Genomic DNA, 16,764 nt, shown 5'->3' with positions numbered 1-16,764 from the left:
GTTGTGGCTCCTGCTAGGAGACTTTTTGTGGTAACGATATTTTCAGCGTGATTCTGTATAGTTTCAATCAACTTTAACAGAAATCCTTCTGTTTCCTTCCTAACGCTCATTACTTTTTCTGAGGCAACTCTGTCACCTTCGTTTCGACATGAAGATGCATTGTCAAACATGATCTGAACTTTCTGTTGAAGTTCTTTAGCGTACAACTTCTGATGTATGTGGAGTTTATCAACTTCAGCTGCTTTCGTCCGTAATCGTTCAATATCTTCGTTGCACTTGCCTATCATTTCAGAACATAAACGTGCTTTTTCGCTGATTAAATTAATCAATCGGAGATCTGTATTGAGAGTTGTAACGTGTTGCTTGACTCTTTGAAAGACAGTGTTTACATGAATCAACGCTCCTCTCATCTGTCTGGCATCCATTATTTCTGATTCTGATTCCAGTCGAATAATGGTGCGCATGTGTGTTTCCCCTTTGCACCAGTCCAGTTCTAGTATGCATTTGTTTGTATTTGTAGACAAATCAATAATTGGTTCAGTCCTGATGTTTTCGCGAGCAATGGACAAAAGCGTTGACAGTTTCTCGCTTCCAGTAACTAGACAGTACATTAGCTGGAACATGATATTGAATAAACAAATATTGTATTTACACACAAAGACGTTGAAGAAAATATTTCAAAGATTTGTGATAAATGTATTCAATTATAATTTCATATCACAAACAACAAGAAAAGGAGTGATGAAATGCATTAGCGACACATTGCCACAATGTAGTATCAATATCAAGGTGTAAAACATTACACAGATAAAACAAGTACACTTGAATGACAATTCGTATTCATTAATAAAACAATTTCCCAAACAACATGATCGTTTTTAGCAGTAGCAGTAGTAGAAGTAGTAGTAGTAGTAGTAGTAGTAGTAGTAGTAGTAGTAGTAGTAGTAGTAGTAGTAGTAGTAGTAGTAGTAGTAGTAGTAGTAGTAGTAGTAGTAGAAGTAGTAGTAGTAATAGTAGTAGAAGTAGTAGCAGTAGCAGTAGCACGTGTTTTTCTATTTATGGGGGTCTTTTTTCTGTACTTTTTTTCTTGAACTAGACTTAAGCCTCCTGACACATCGGCGAAAACACACCGACGTCATCTTGCGTGTTCTGGCGCAAAGGACTTAAGTACGATTCGTTTCAATTAGTACATGCACGTTGTACATCGTTGCTGGTGCGAGTATGGATGCGTTTGTTTTGCGTCCTTTGCGATTAATCTAAATCGTTGGAACATTTTGAACATGCTGAAAAAATGTGGCGATTAAATATTTAGTCTATAATTTATAAAAGTTCGTGTCAATACGATATCCAATCGGAAGGTGTTCGCATAGTGTTCGCCAAACTGGCGTACGCGGTTGCAAGTTATCAGGTCGTGCTCAGCTAATTTGCATTTCGAGCGATCGAGGAAGATCACATCAAATAAAATTAAATCAAATTTTATTTTCAGTCGGTATGACATATCAGAGAAAAACATAAGCTATGAATAGCTATTAATCGACTACATATATACTATAACAAGCATATATCTCTATAACATATTTTAAGTATTAAAGAAAATGTACCTTACTAAAATAGTGAATAAGCACATGATTAAGACATAAAACATATGTCATATACAGTATACACATTTAAAAACTTTGACATAATAAAGAGTTGTAGATATTAAGGGTACCTAATTTGCAGAAGTTTTTCCCAATGAGAATTAACACATTTAATGGCCTTGATGCTTTCTTACAAGTGTTTGAAACATGAGTATTAAAATTAAATTTGAAATATATTGCAATACTTAATAATTTTACTTCTTCTTTGCATGGGACGATACTACTATCTAACTTAATGGTTAAATTGCATTTTGTTTTAGATTTTGGACCTATAGCTAAGGCCTGAAATTTATCTGGGTTTGCTTGCATTTTGTTATCTGAAAACCAGTTTATCAAAGAGATACTGTCCTGATCTAGAGTGTTTATAACTTTATATTTATATTGTGATCAGAATGTGACCGAGTATTAAAATCATCATAATTATATAATTTTTGTTGTTGACAAGATGGAAAATACCATTTATGAAACTATTAAACAAGACAGGCCGCAGGATAGAGCCCTGGGGCAATCCTTTATAAATATGTTTAAAGTCACTTATAATTTTACCTAGTTTAACGTATTGATTCATATTGCTTAAATAGCATTCGATTAAGTTAAGTGCATTTTCACTTACATCAAAGTATTTTAATTTGAGGATAAGCAAGTCATGAGGAAGGCAGTCAAATGCTTTAAAAAGGTCCATCAATATTGATGCTAAATATTGTTTTTCATCTAGTGCCTGCTTCCAGTCTTCAATGATTTTAAGAGAATTGTTTGGCATCCGAATTTTGGTCTAAAAGCAGACAAGAAAATATCAAAATGTTGTTCAAAAAATTCAACTATTTGAGTGTTCATGGCACGTTCAAAAGTTAAGATGGAACTTGAAGAATACTGACTGGCCGATAGTTGCCCTACTGGATTAATGTTCGTTTTTAGTAAAGGAGTAACTTGTGCCATTTTTAAACTATCAGGAAAAGTTGATGTTGAAATTGACTTGTTTACAATAGTAGTGATGTTATGGGCGATGACAGGTTTAGCAAATTTACTAATCTCTGCGATAGCTAGCGAATAAGTACGAACTATTATTCAAAATGGAAGATATAACGCCTAAGGCTGAAACATATGTCAGCTTTGTCCGCGAAAAAGTCTTTCAGCAACTTACCAAAATCCCACAGTTCATCAAAAGCAGATTTAGTGGCAGACGAGATGCCAGAGCACATCGCATGTTGAGAATACCATGGCTGCATCCCGGTGCAAATTTTGCATATGTGATCAGCTTGATAATTAAGATCCAAGAAACTTCAAGAAATTGAACTGCATGCCAATTGAAATGTATAATGAAATATTTGAGAAAGTCCGTCATCGCCTTTGGAAACGACACAAGTGGTACAGGGAGCCTGAGATCAAGGCCACACTACGCCAGCCAGCTGATTTCTGATGCTTATTACTCAGACATGCTGTAACCCTGGCGGGTCGCTGAATATAACCTCACCATAGTCGTCAGAGAAGAATGTCATGCTTAATCTGGGGAACATGTAAATGAGGTAATAAGAGCCTCATTCACACCTGACGAATGAAAACAACTGGCTGATGGTTTCCTCAAAGGTAGAACTTTCCTAATTGTGTTGCTGCCATTGATGGGCTGACAACTCTGGTTACATTTCTTATAACTAGTAGGGTTTCTTAAGCATCATCTTACTTGCCATGATTTATTTGGCTCTACTGAAGCTGGATTCTTACTCTAGACGCTTTTCCTTTTTCCTTTGACATATAATGCACGTACAAAATTCAAAAAAATAAAAACACCAACAAAAACAGCAGTCATGCAGCAATACGTCGTTATGTCCAGTCAGAAAAAATTGACCCACCTGGTTTTCGCCCGTCTTGTTTGCCGTCCGAAAACGGCCGGATGCGGAAAAACCCTTTCGAATTGCTTTGGGCGGCTTCCGAAGCATGCGCAAAGTTGCGCTTTGGTTCGCATTTTGTGCGTTCATAATCGCTAACGGAAAGAACAAAAACTGTTTGCGCGACTTGACGCACTTAAGCGAATAAAAGTTACCGTTCATCACTCTTCGTAAATCATTCGCGACAAATAGGTCCCCTATGTTTACCTTTCTTTATACTTCAAATGATGTAACAAATTTCAAACAGTCTCGGTCAAAACGCGCAGGAGTTTACACAATCACCCAATACGCCAGATATGCCTATGTGTGAGGAGGCTTTAACACAACATCACACAGAGAAATAGTCTGAAAAAAGAATACACAGACTCAAGAGATGATTTTGATGCACGTTCGCACCTTAAAAAATGTATGTTATAGATGTAATAGAAACATTATTTACTTTGTGTTCTTGGTCTTCCAAATCTGCTTCTCCTGAAACAATTTAAGATTTTGACGGTATATTTCGTTATCAATATTCAATTTGTTGCTTTATGAACGCGAAATCACTAGGATATAATTATAATAGTATACTTTTGCTTTCATATTACTGAAAACATTTTTATTTAAAACAAAATACATTGTGCTAACTATAAAAATAGATTATATAAAAAATGTTTACTTAAACATTGTCGATCTGTCGCTACGTAAAATGAGCAAAAGCGGCCATTTCCACACTGTTGTAGTTCCACGTCTGCTCCAACTGGTTTATCCGAATAAAGATCAATCAATAATTGATCATTTTCTTCGATTCCAAGACGGCTTTTAACAAATCTCTTGACATGTGAAACGTTGTCAGACACCTCAAGTCGCACATAAAGCTGCCCAGCTGATGGTGTCTTTACGATCACATCTATCCTTGACAAATGGTTTGCGCATTCATTCCAATTTATTAAAGATAAATAAGTAAAGATGACATTCAATCACGATCCAGAGTATGCAGCCTGGAAGGTAAATATCTGAAGTGAATTTAATTTTCATTATAAATGTTTGCTAAAAAGCTAGAATATTGGTTAGCGGTTAACAGGCTGGTCAAGTGACTAATCTCCGTGTAAAGAACCACACGAGACAACACACGCTCGGGCAATATCGGTCTAGCGGGAGTGACTCACTCAGTTAGCAAACACTTTATAAGGAAATAAAAGAAGGATTCATTCACTGATTGTAAAATGGTCAAACTTTTTTAAACTTTAATTCAATTTAGGTAATACTAGTATTAAGTGTACTTCCTTTAATTGACAAGTACCAAACAATAGCTAGCAGATCCTCTTTTTACAAAATTTGTATATATAAAGACTGAACCAATTTATTTTTAATAGCCTAACTAACGGGTTTCGGCAAAAATTAACCTTTTTTGTGAATTTTGTTAAAATAATTATTACCATAATTTTTATCATAGACATAATTATAGAATTATCATTTGCTGTTTCGATGGTGATGTTTTTCATCGTAATAAGCATTTTGTTCATTCTATCTTTAACAATACCTGACCCGGTAAGACGTGAACGCGTGCCGACGAAATAAAACAATCAAAATGTAACTGTAAATTCAGCCTTAGCATCTGAACATTTGTAATAATATTTTGCAAAAACTTATCTTCTTAAACTGGTGAGTGAAGCACAAATAGTTAGGGATAGGCTTTAAGAAGCGGACATACGCTTATTAAAAGCATATAGTAAGTTTTTATCAATTATAAAAAAATATTTGACAGTTTTAACATTTGAATTATAATTTGTACAAGAAATTAAAGCTTTCTTAAGTCCTTATTTAACACAAACAATGTTATGGTGATTCCCATACGGTTAGGAAAAATCGTTAAAATGAAACAGTCGAACCAGTTTGACTCGCAAAAATTGGTCAACTGGCCAAATGAGTATGATTACGGCAACTCGACGGTTTTTTAGTCATTTTGGGCTGAAATCTAAAATAGCATCAAGGTATCATATATTAGAAATTTAAGCTTGAGAAAAGTTTCATGCTTTATTTTTGGAAGTGAAGTAAGATACTAATTGTGCTATAACATTATATAATATTATTCCCAATCTTGCACTTAATTTATATGAGTTGTAACTTTATATTCCCCATTAAGACACAACCATGTCCAGGATAAGAGTACGGTCAAAGGCGTTGTACACTCTGCCAACTTATATATTTTTATATATATGAAAATATATTAACATGGTGTTTTTAAGATCAAAGAAGAAGCTTAAGTTCGCGATATTATTGGCAACATCCAAAAATATTTTTCTGGACATTTAATACATGAAATGCTTGTTAATTTGTCGAAGTTCTCGAAAAACTTAGTGAATCAAATTAAGTTATAATCTATAAACATACCCTTCTTTCATATTCTAGTAAAAAGTCTAGCTTGTGCAGTCTATTTCTAATCCATAAACAATATGTTAATCAATTGACTTCTTTATTATTGATTATTATTTTTCAATTAACTTGGTAAATGTTACTGTATCACAATATACTTTATAGACCTATTCATGCCCGTGCGGGTATTACCAACCAATTATATTATAAATCATTTCAATCATCTGATTACCCAAGGACAGTTGTTTATGATTTGTTTCTTTATCCTACAGAAACAGTTCTATATCTTGTTCATGATTCTATGAGTTCCGAAATGTCTTTCACCTGTTACCTCCGAAGAAAAAAAAATGTAAACAAAGATAAGAAATATAACCATTAGTAAACATCACACTATAGAAACTTCAAATCCATTTTAAGTAACATGAACATATGACGTCATAGTGTTTACGTTCGTAATACTTACTGTAAGTATTATTTATCTTTGTCGCGGTAAATGTGTTTGTGAAAAGAATCAATATTAAACGGACAAAATATATCATTAAAGATGTATATGATCAGCAACTGACACAGGAACGAGACAGAAAACCCCGTGGGCATCGTTGGAAAGATAGGCATTAGCTATTCTGCCCGTATGGACAGATAGCATTGAGTATGTAACATATCCTAATGTGACTTACCTTGACTATCCATGAAGGTAGGTATATTGATCTGAAACTTTTTTATAGAGGAACTATTGTACTTGGAAATGGTAAGTCCCTGATTTCGGATGTCCCGATTATAAAAGACTGCCCTTTCAGGGCATGACAGGGCGAAGTCATTTATTTTGAGGATGTTGTTGTTTGCCTAGTGCGTGAGCGGTTGCAGAGTAATTTGATGGTGAATAAGGAGCTTGGTCTTTGCAAATTAAATCAATAGTAGTTTTAGGATATTGTCAACTACTTACTTCAAAGGACAACGGATGTAATGGAAATGAAAGCCGAATGTTGCTATGGAAGTCAATGGTTGCTAAGGCAGTCTTTAGTTGGATGTTGATGGTTGATATGGATGTAAGAAGTTGCTCAGGAAAAAAAGTGGTTGATAAAGAAGTATTTGGATACTTAAGAAGTCATTGGTTCGCTATGGCCTTTGTGGTTGCGAATACTTGGCTGGTAAGGTAGTCATTGGTTGCTAAAGAAGGCATTGATAGAAAGAGAAGACATCAATTACTGTAGTTAAGGTATTAACTGAGGTCATCATCTAAGAAAGATGTTGGTTGCTATTTTTTACTGAGGAGGTCATTGGTTGCTATCAATGAATGTAGTCCTTGGTCGCTAACAAAGTAAGGCGTTGCTGAGGAAATCGTTTGATGGTATGAAAGTTATTTCATCCAACACATAAAATCCCTTCTGAGCCCCACAGATAACCGACGCAGCTTATCAGCACACCAAGGTGGTCATTACGAGGCTACAGCGCACCGAGAACGGTCAGCGAAATTAAGTCATAGCAATTCTTAGAAACTAATAATATAGTGAAAATAGCGGATATTATTTATGATAGAGCAAGCATGAATGTGGAAGCAGAGGTATGTAATAATACATATTTGACGGGTATATTAATATGCAATGCTCGAGGAATTAATTAGTTAATAGTTTAGATGTTGGTTTGAGGAAAATCAATAATTGAAATAATTACTGATAGTAGAGAGAAGGTGTTTTTTCAAGACGGAAAATTAACAACACCATTACACAGTTGTATCAAATGGAGACCACATTTCAAATTCGTTCATATACGACGATTTACGTCGAATGAAAAATTATATTGGTGGAATTGGAAAATAAAAGATGTTCTTTATCTTTAAAATAAGGCGGATACCACGCCAGAATAACATGTGTATTGTCAAATTATCCGACGAATACCACGTCAAGATTACATGTATTTTATTAAATTATCCGACGGATACCACGTCGGAATTACATGTATATTATTAATTTATCCGGCGGATACCACGTAGGGATTTCATGTATTTTATAAGATTATCAGACGGATACCACGTCGGGATAACAAGTATTTTATCACATTATACGACGGATACCACGTCGGAATTACATGTATATTATTAATTTATCCGTCGGATTCCACGTCGGGATTACATGTATTTTATGGAATTAAACGACAGATCCCACGTCGTGAGTAGATGTATTACATTTAAGTATATGACGGATACCACGTCCTATATGTTGTATTTTATATAAATGATTCGACGGAGCCCACGTCGTAATAAAGAATACAAATGATACTCTACAAAAAGTAATCAAATCGGACGGATACCACGTCCTAGAAATTCGTATATATTAAGAGAGAAAGGTACACAGAGAAATATTACTTTTCAGGCGGATTTGGCAGACGGCCAGGGCGGAAGTAACAGCGCGCATGCGCCTCAAGAGAGCCTTTTTGATAGGCTGGCAAAAATGGGGAATAGCACGTCATCCTCATCAACAGGGTTTCCCGAATGGAACCAATTATCAAGATGTATGGAAACGATGACGGAGAGCATGAAATGCTTACAAAGAGAGGTCACCTCTTTAAAACGGGGGAATTCTCAAGAAACTGATGACCCCTCACCGTGTGAGAAACAGATCTGCCTTGATAAAGATTATGAGAGCTCAGATGAGGATGATATTGATCAATTTCTTACTGATAAGATGGAAGGGGTCTGCGACGGGGAAATAAATGAATGGGATGCCCTGTCAGATTTCTTCATCCAGGACATAGAAACTGGAGATCCAGTTCAAGATGAATTGGCAACGGTGGTAAATAAATCATTAAGATCAAAAACAAAAGAGGAAAAAATGACAGATCTTCGAAACAAACACAAAAGACCAAAAAACATTGAAAATCTTGAAGTAACCAAAGTTGACGAGATCCTGTGGAATCAGTTAAAACCAGAAACAAAGGCCTACGATTATGGGCAGCAGAAATTACAAGCCGTACTTTGTCAGGCTCTTGTTCCAGTTGTGAAATTGATGCAAACTATCAAAACAGACGGTAACAAGGAAAATAAAGAATTAGTTGGTGACATTTTTAAAATCTTAGCGCAGGGAGTTGTCTCATCAAACGAAAATCGGAGACAAAAGATTAAAAACAATTTACTACCGGCATACAAAAAATTGTGTGACAACCCACCCTCGGCAGCAATGCTATTTGGGGACAAACTGGAAGAAGATATTAAGAAAATGAAAGAAACAAAGGCAAAACTAACACCAGATCAACCACACAAGCCTTTTTTATCGAAAAGAGGAGGGGGGCCCCGACCATACAACAACAGAAAGTTCACTGCTTACCCTCCTCGCAACAATCAAGCACAGACGAACCATCAACGTCCGTGGAAACGCCAACAACAAAAGTACACAAAAACAAACCGAAAATAATATCTGTAAGTAAAGATATCAATGTACGTTTTTGCAATACAGCTGAAAATTTTTGAGCTGGAAAAACTGGGGATAATATCAATGTATGGGAAACAATTACTAGAGACAAATGGATACTTAATACTATAACAGGTTGCAGTATAGAGCTTTCCGACATTCCGCAACAAAAGTATGTTCCAAAACCGATTAAATTTTCGGACGATGACAATACTAAAATTCGCAAAGAATTAAATAGATTTTTGGAATGTAAAATAATTGAAAAGGCACCAGAAACCACAAACAATGAATTTATTTCTACCATTTTTATCAGACCGAAAAAAGATGGACGCGTACGCGTAATACTAAACCTCAGGTACTTCAATGAACATTATGTTGAAAAATTACATTTTAAGATGGAATCTTTACGAGCGGCAATTAACATGGTCAGTGCATCTGTGGATTTAACAGACGCTTACTATTCAATTCGAATCAGAGAACAAGATCGTAAATATTTCCGGTTTATCTTCGAAGGTCAAAAGTGGCAGTTTACCGCGCTAGTCATGGGATATTCATGCAGCCCTAGAATTTGGACAAAATAGATGAAACCAGTATTTGCTTACCTCAGGTCCATTGGTCACAGTAGTGTTTACTTTATCGATGATTCTTGTTTGGCCGGGGATAACTTCGATTCGTGTACACAAAATGTAATTGATACCGTAAAATTAATGGACAACCTGGGTTTAACGGTAAATTTAGAAAAGTCCGTTCTTATTCCATGTACAAAGATTATATTTTTAGGCTTTGTATTGTGTTCAGTCTCAATGACAGTAAGGTTGACGAAGGAGAAATGCCATGATATTATCGCAATATGTAGAGACATGATTTTTATCAGTAGAACAACAATAAGAAACTTCGCTAAACTGATCGGTAAACTAATCGCGGCAGAACCAGGTGTTCAACACGCTCCTTTATACATTAGGCCTCTTGAAAAGATAAAAGAAATCCAATTGAAAAAGCATAGAGGTAATTTTGATAGCTTTATGAACGTGCCGAGAAGCATAGACGTTTCTTTACAGTAGTGGATACATAATGTTGAAAGCAGTTACAAAAACATCGGATCAAAAAGTCCAGAAATTGTTATTTATACAGACGCATCCAACGATATGTATGGCGCATACAATGTAACAACTGGTTCAAAAACGTGTGGATATTGGAGTCCAGTTGATCAAACATTTCACATAAATGTTTTGGAATTAAAAGCTTGCGAGATAGGACTCATAACATTATGTAAAACCGTTACAAATAAACATATTCGCCTGTATACAGATAATACAACAAGTTGTGCGTATATTAATAAGTATGGGGGGAAATTTGAATCATTAGATAGTATTGCAAGAAGAATATGGTTTTGGTGCATTGACAGAAAGATTCAATTATCAGTTTCCCACATAGCGGGCAAGGAAAATAAAACAGCAGACAAACTCAGTAGATCCACTAATGATGATATTGAATGGTCATTGGACCAAGGGGTCTTCAAAAAATTGAAATTACATTTCCCTCAGATGGAGATAGATTTATTTGCTTCAGGTTTGAACACCAAACTGAAGAAATTTGTATCGAGACATCCTGAACCAAAATCATTTGCTGTAGACGCATTTACTTTACAATGGTCAGGACATTTATTTTATATGTTCCCTCCTTTCAGTCTACTGGCGAGGATTCTTCAAAAGGTGGAAGGAGACAAAACGCAGGCAATTCTTGTCGCGCCAATTTGGCCAACGCAAAGTTGGTGGCCAGATCTTTTGAAGTTAACAAAAAACAATGTATTAGTGTTACCAAACACCCAGAACGTTTTGAAATTAGTGCACAAACCAAACAAACAACATCCATTAAAAAAGATGCGCTTAGCTGTTTTCAGCATATCAGGCGAGCGTTGGGAAGGCGAGGCATTTCGGGAACAGCTCAAGACCTCATTCTCAACTCCTGGAGACAAGGGACAAAACTCCAGTATAACACTTATATTACAAAATGGTTACGTTTCTGTGAAGGGAAGGCAAATCCCTTTAGTGCACCTATAAGTGTGGTGGTTAGCTTTCTTACACATTTGTTTGTACAAGGATTAAGCTACTCCACATTAAATACCGCAAGGTCGGCTATAAGTTGTTTTCTTAGATTAACTGGAAATACAAATATTCACGATGATGAAGTGATAAGAAGGTTTATGAAAGGAGTATTCAATGAGAAACCATCATTGCCAAAGTACAAAAACACTTGGGATGTGAAGACTGTATTACAATATTTGAAACAAATAGATACAGGGCCATTATTGTCCCTATCTTGCAAACTTTGCATGCTATTTCTTCTGATAACAGCTCAACGTTGTCAAACACTTCATGTTATCAAACTGTCGGATGTTCATCAAACTGCCGAAGGCATTGTTATACACGTTTCGGAACTGATCAAGCAGAGTCGGCCAGGCATACATTTGGACCCAATTGTGTTAAATTCATACAGGACAGATGAAAATATATGCATTGTAAAGACTTTGAATGAGTACATTGACAGAACGAAATATCTTAGGAAAGATGACAGCTTACTTGTTTCAACAACAAAGCCACATGCCAAAGTATCCAAACAAACTATTACACGTTGGATAAAACTTATCTTATTGAAAGCGGGTGTTTCAACAAAATATAAGGCACATAGCACAAGAGCGGCAGCCACATCATTTGCATTTGAAAAAGGGGTTCCACTAACTGACATTATTAAAACAGCTGGTTGGAATAATGAAAAAACTTTTGCTAAATATTATAAAAAACCAGTCATTTCAACAAAAACATTATTACAGAATGTGATACTTGACTGACTAATTATGCTATCATCATGTACTTTGACGGTAAACATATATACAAATATAATACAAAATAAAGATCTGTAAAGATTTTGCTATTTTGTTGGATACAATATTTTTCAGAAATTATCTCTGAATTATCTGTGGGGCTCAGAAGGGATTTTATGTGTTGGATGAAATTGAATGATAAAGCTAGACTTACCTTTAAAGAAGGGAAGGCGAAGGTTGATCATAATTTCATCCAACACAAAAATCCCTCTGAGCTCACACGCCCGCCCAAATTACCCAAACCCCAAATTTGAATTTCTTTTAAAATATTGCAATTTTGGCAAGCAACATAGAGATACTCTAAAATATGACCACCTTGGTGTGCTGATAAGCTGCGTCGGTTATCTGTGTGAGCTCAGAGGGATTTTTGTGTTGGATGAAATTATGATCAACCTTCGCCTTCCCTTCTTTAAAGGTAAGTCTAGCTTAATCATTCAATTATTTGCCATTCATTGTTTGGCATTAGTAGTGATGCTATGGAAGTTAGTTTCCCCTTAGAAAGTAATTGCTTTCTAAGTAAATGATTGGCTTGTGGCTGATCTGGTATAATAATCTGGTTCTTATGGTAGTTGATGGTCCTTTAGGAAGTTGCTCAGGAGGTCGTTAATGGGTTTGGCAGTTAATGGTTGCTTTGGAATAATTGGGTGCTTACATAGTCAGTGATCGCTTAAGATGATGCTATGGATAAATGTATTTGCTTAGAGTTATCAGGTCATAAATAAGTCATTGGTTGCTAAGATTGAAGATAGTTGGTAAGAAAATCATTGAAAGCAATTGTTGTCAAGGATATCAATGGTTGCTACGGATAAAGTAAAAGTAAGTATTTGATTGGTAAGGCAGAAAGTGGTTGATAAGCAGTCAGTGGTAGCTTAGAATTTCATAGGCTTCTGAAGAATTTGGTGGTCGCTTAGAAATTTAATGGTTGCGAAGGAGGTATTAGTGCTTTCTGAAGCTAGTGATTGCTTAGAAAGTCATTGGTTGCCTAGAATATTAATTGTTGCTAAGGCAGAAAGTGTTTGCTAAGAAATAATATTAAATAAGTGGTAGTTATCAAGGTCATTGGTCGCTAAAGAAGTCAATGGGTGCTTAAAAAATCATTAGTTGATTTGGATGAAGGAATGTAATAACCACTTCATAATTCTGTATACCCGATTCCAAGTGTCTTGGGCTTTCAGTTTTAGAGAAGATTTTCAAAAATTTCACTATATAAGTATATAAGGATTATTTGGTTATTTTAGTGTAAGATCGTATTTCATTTCACAAGTGTCATAGAAAAACATATTTTCACGAGTGGCGATCACGAGTGAAATGCTTATTTTCGGAGTTTTAATTTCATTATAATTTATTTTCTTAATAACCCCGTTTTTGAAAAGGGTGTTATTTTGCCGCAACCCCGCAAACAAATAGATGTCAATTCTCTCTTTCTGTTTTGATGTGAAAAAGGTTCTCTGGGATCTATGTTCCAAAAATTATCGAAAGCCTTTTTATATTGTACATGAATACAAAACCAAATGATTACACCGCCATTTATTGAAGGGAAATTTGAACAGTCGGATGTGTAAGCAATACAATTGCAGATAATCATTGGATATAAACCATTTTTCTTAGTTTAATAGTGTGTTTTATGATACATAGATATTCAGTCACCTCACTGTGTCAAAGACACAGACCCCTTTCAAGGTAAATTGTAAAGACCACGCTAGGTTGTTGACAAATTTTGAGGCGTGGTTTGGGTAATCTGTTAATCTGTTAAATGCTGTGATTATTTTCCTGAAAGTTTGTAATGCAACGACAAAGAGTTAAAAATTTATGAACGATGATATAGCATTATATTTATGTTCAAGCAGTTGTTTTCGTACGTAATTTTTTTTGAAAGCAACTATTAGATCATTCAGCTTCAAAGTTCAAGAAAAGGTTTCGGAAACGGGATAACGAGTTGTTTTTTCCAAATATATCTTTATAAACGTATGTAACCTTTTTCAAATTTCGTATTATTTTTTGGCAACATTTTCTGTGGGTTGTTTTAATTAAAGGGTAGTAACCTCACTGGATTTTGAAAGTAGTTCTAAAATTATATATTTTCACTACTTATTTTGCATTTATTTGTTATTTTCTGATAAACTCCATATTTCATCGAAAAGCATGAAATGAAAAAAATCAAAGAGTTCAGGAAATATTTTTGCCTTTAATCACATTTTCATGGACGAGTTGAATACAACTATGTATTATATGATGACGAGTGTCTGATTCTTTTTATCACATACTTTGACAGAAAAAACATATCATAAATCTTACTACCTCTTTCATATGCACTAGTAATGAGCAGAATAACACAAAGTAATGCATTTTCCCGCGCTACATGCAAAGCAGACATTAAGTACACACAATAATATAACACCACATCATCATCTGCAGCTAATTGTAAAAAAAAATGGTTAACTCTTCAGTTTGGTTAAAGTGATCCAAATTGTTTATTGATTTGTCAATATATACCCATTAATCACTTTTAACCAATTGAATTACGTTAATGAGTCAACTGGCCAAAATATATTATGTGGACAACTTATCCAAGTTTTACATTATTGGCTGCTGGTGACTAACCAACCGAGTATTATGCAATTGGCTGCCGATCGTTTTAAATCTATTTATAAGAAGAATACATACTAAGATTAATATCCAAAATGAATTACAACAGCATACTATTCTTTTCACGAAATTTGCGTTCTTTTAAACTGTGACGTCATATCCGGTAATATGACGTTAAAACATGTAAATATCATTTTGTTATTTGCAGTTTCAATAAATCAATATTGAGAGTCATTCAATATGTTTTCATGAAATAAAGACGTAATAACACGCTTTTCACTCGAGAAGTAAATAAGAAATAAACGTATGATTTGCTAAAATATTGCCTATTAAACAATTATTGTTGCCAATTAATTAAGTTACAAGCATGCTGAATGATGTATGCTCTGTCTAATAGAAATAGAGCAATGTAATATAACACAGGAATAATACAGAAACAAATGTGGTGACTATATTAGTCTGGAACCAAGGTAGAGCATTTGATAACATTATATAGAAAAGCTTAGACCCAGTGATCGAAGCCAGTTTTGACCAAAGGGAAGTTATTTGGTTTCCGTTGAACACCGTTAATCCAAAATCGTAGGGACCCAACAATTTATTTCAAAATAGCAATATTTCAGATAGGCAATTTTCAGAAAATAACAGCGTTCGCGAATTATAGATGGCGTGAACTATTAAGTCATAAAGATTGGAATGTCCGTTACACGTTATTTATACAATATATTCGATGTGAGTGATACATTTTTGTTTTTATACTTCTTAAATAAAACAACAATAAACATTTCAAACAATATGACAACATATGTATTCATTCAGAGCATAGCACAATTTATAAAAGGCATGTTAACTTAGCACTGAGTGATATTCAGGTTGTGTTAACCAGCGATTATATACACACTACATCCCCCAAACGAATCGCTGACATCGATGTTTGTAACATACGCGTGCTCTATTGTCATTCCTTAACTCGCGCTAATTGTGTTCCATTGTCACCTCAGCCGATACCAAAGTGCGTTCGCAGTATGGTGTGAAAAACTATGAGATGATCGTGTTCGAATAGATTATAGATTAATAATTTAGTTAAACAACAAAGGAATATACTCGGTATCTAAATATAATTTTGAAAAATCGATATTTTCGGATAAACGATGATCGGAATAGCGTACTATTGGTAAAATGCCATGCAATGAGGCTACATACCAAACATCAATGGTCAGGGCAAGACATTTTCATGTAAAACTTTACTATATATTTAGTATAGATCTAAATATCTAGTATCTAGAAAACCTGAAAACCCCAGCTTGGAGTCAGCTTAGTTCCCAGGATAATAATTTAAATATATTATAGACAGCCTGATCATTAATCACATCGTATTTGGTGAATTAAAGCCAAAAATTCCTAGTACTGAAAAAAATGGCAACATTATCAAGCTGTGAATTAATGCACGGACCTAGTACGTTTGCCCAGCAAGAGGCGATTAATGCAACTATTGTTGGGATCATAATTTCATGGCGAGTGTATAATGAAATTAAGTAAAATAAAAACAACACGAACATCAACTTTCAAGAGTGAACGAGTTGAATGAAATTATATCCTAAGAAATGAGTGAAAACGATTAATAACAAAATCAAAATTTATCATTTGTTAGTATTTCAGTCAGTTTTAACAAAACTAAAATCCATTTTAAAACTGAATCTGGTTTATGAAATCATTCCACATGTACATATCACTTGGTATAAACGTTACATTCAGAATCAGAAACAAAAATGTTGTCAGTAATCACTGCAACACTACTTGAAATGCCGTGTTTACAAAAGTGAATGTAAAAAAATCAATACAGCAATGTCGAAACTCGTTTATTACACAAAAAAACAAATTATTAAAAAGTATTCAGTCTATTTGTTTGGCAAACAAATGCAAGAAGATGACAGAATATTTAACTAATTCACGGAATGATGAAGACAAAGTGGTCTTAAATGCTGACAAAACAGTGATAATTGTGAAGTCATAAATAC

The 16,764-nt window shown here is 34.7% G+C and overlaps 1 long non-coding RNA gene across 1 annotated transcript; it reads right to left on the bottom strand.

Moving 5' to 3' along the window:
- Window positions 1–368: 368 nt before the first annotated feature.
- On the bottom strand, window positions 369–4,457 carry LOC128230432 (uncharacterized). Its single transcript, XR_008260216.1, has 3 exons — window positions 4,182–4,457; window positions 3,963–3,994; window positions 369–614 (listed from the first exon to the last, which is right to left on the bottom strand). It is a non-coding gene; the product is annotated as an uncharacterized LOC128230432 (long non-coding RNA).
- Window positions 4,458–16,764: the final 12,307 nt, after the last annotated feature.

This window comes from Mya arenaria, chromosome 4 (assembly GCF_026914265.1).
Source record: "Mya arenaria isolate MELC-2E11 chromosome 4, ASM2691426v1".
NCBI lineage: Eukaryota > Metazoa > Mollusca > Bivalvia > Myida > Myidae > Mya > Mya arenaria.
This window is presented reverse-complemented; position numbering and strand designations above follow the sequence as displayed.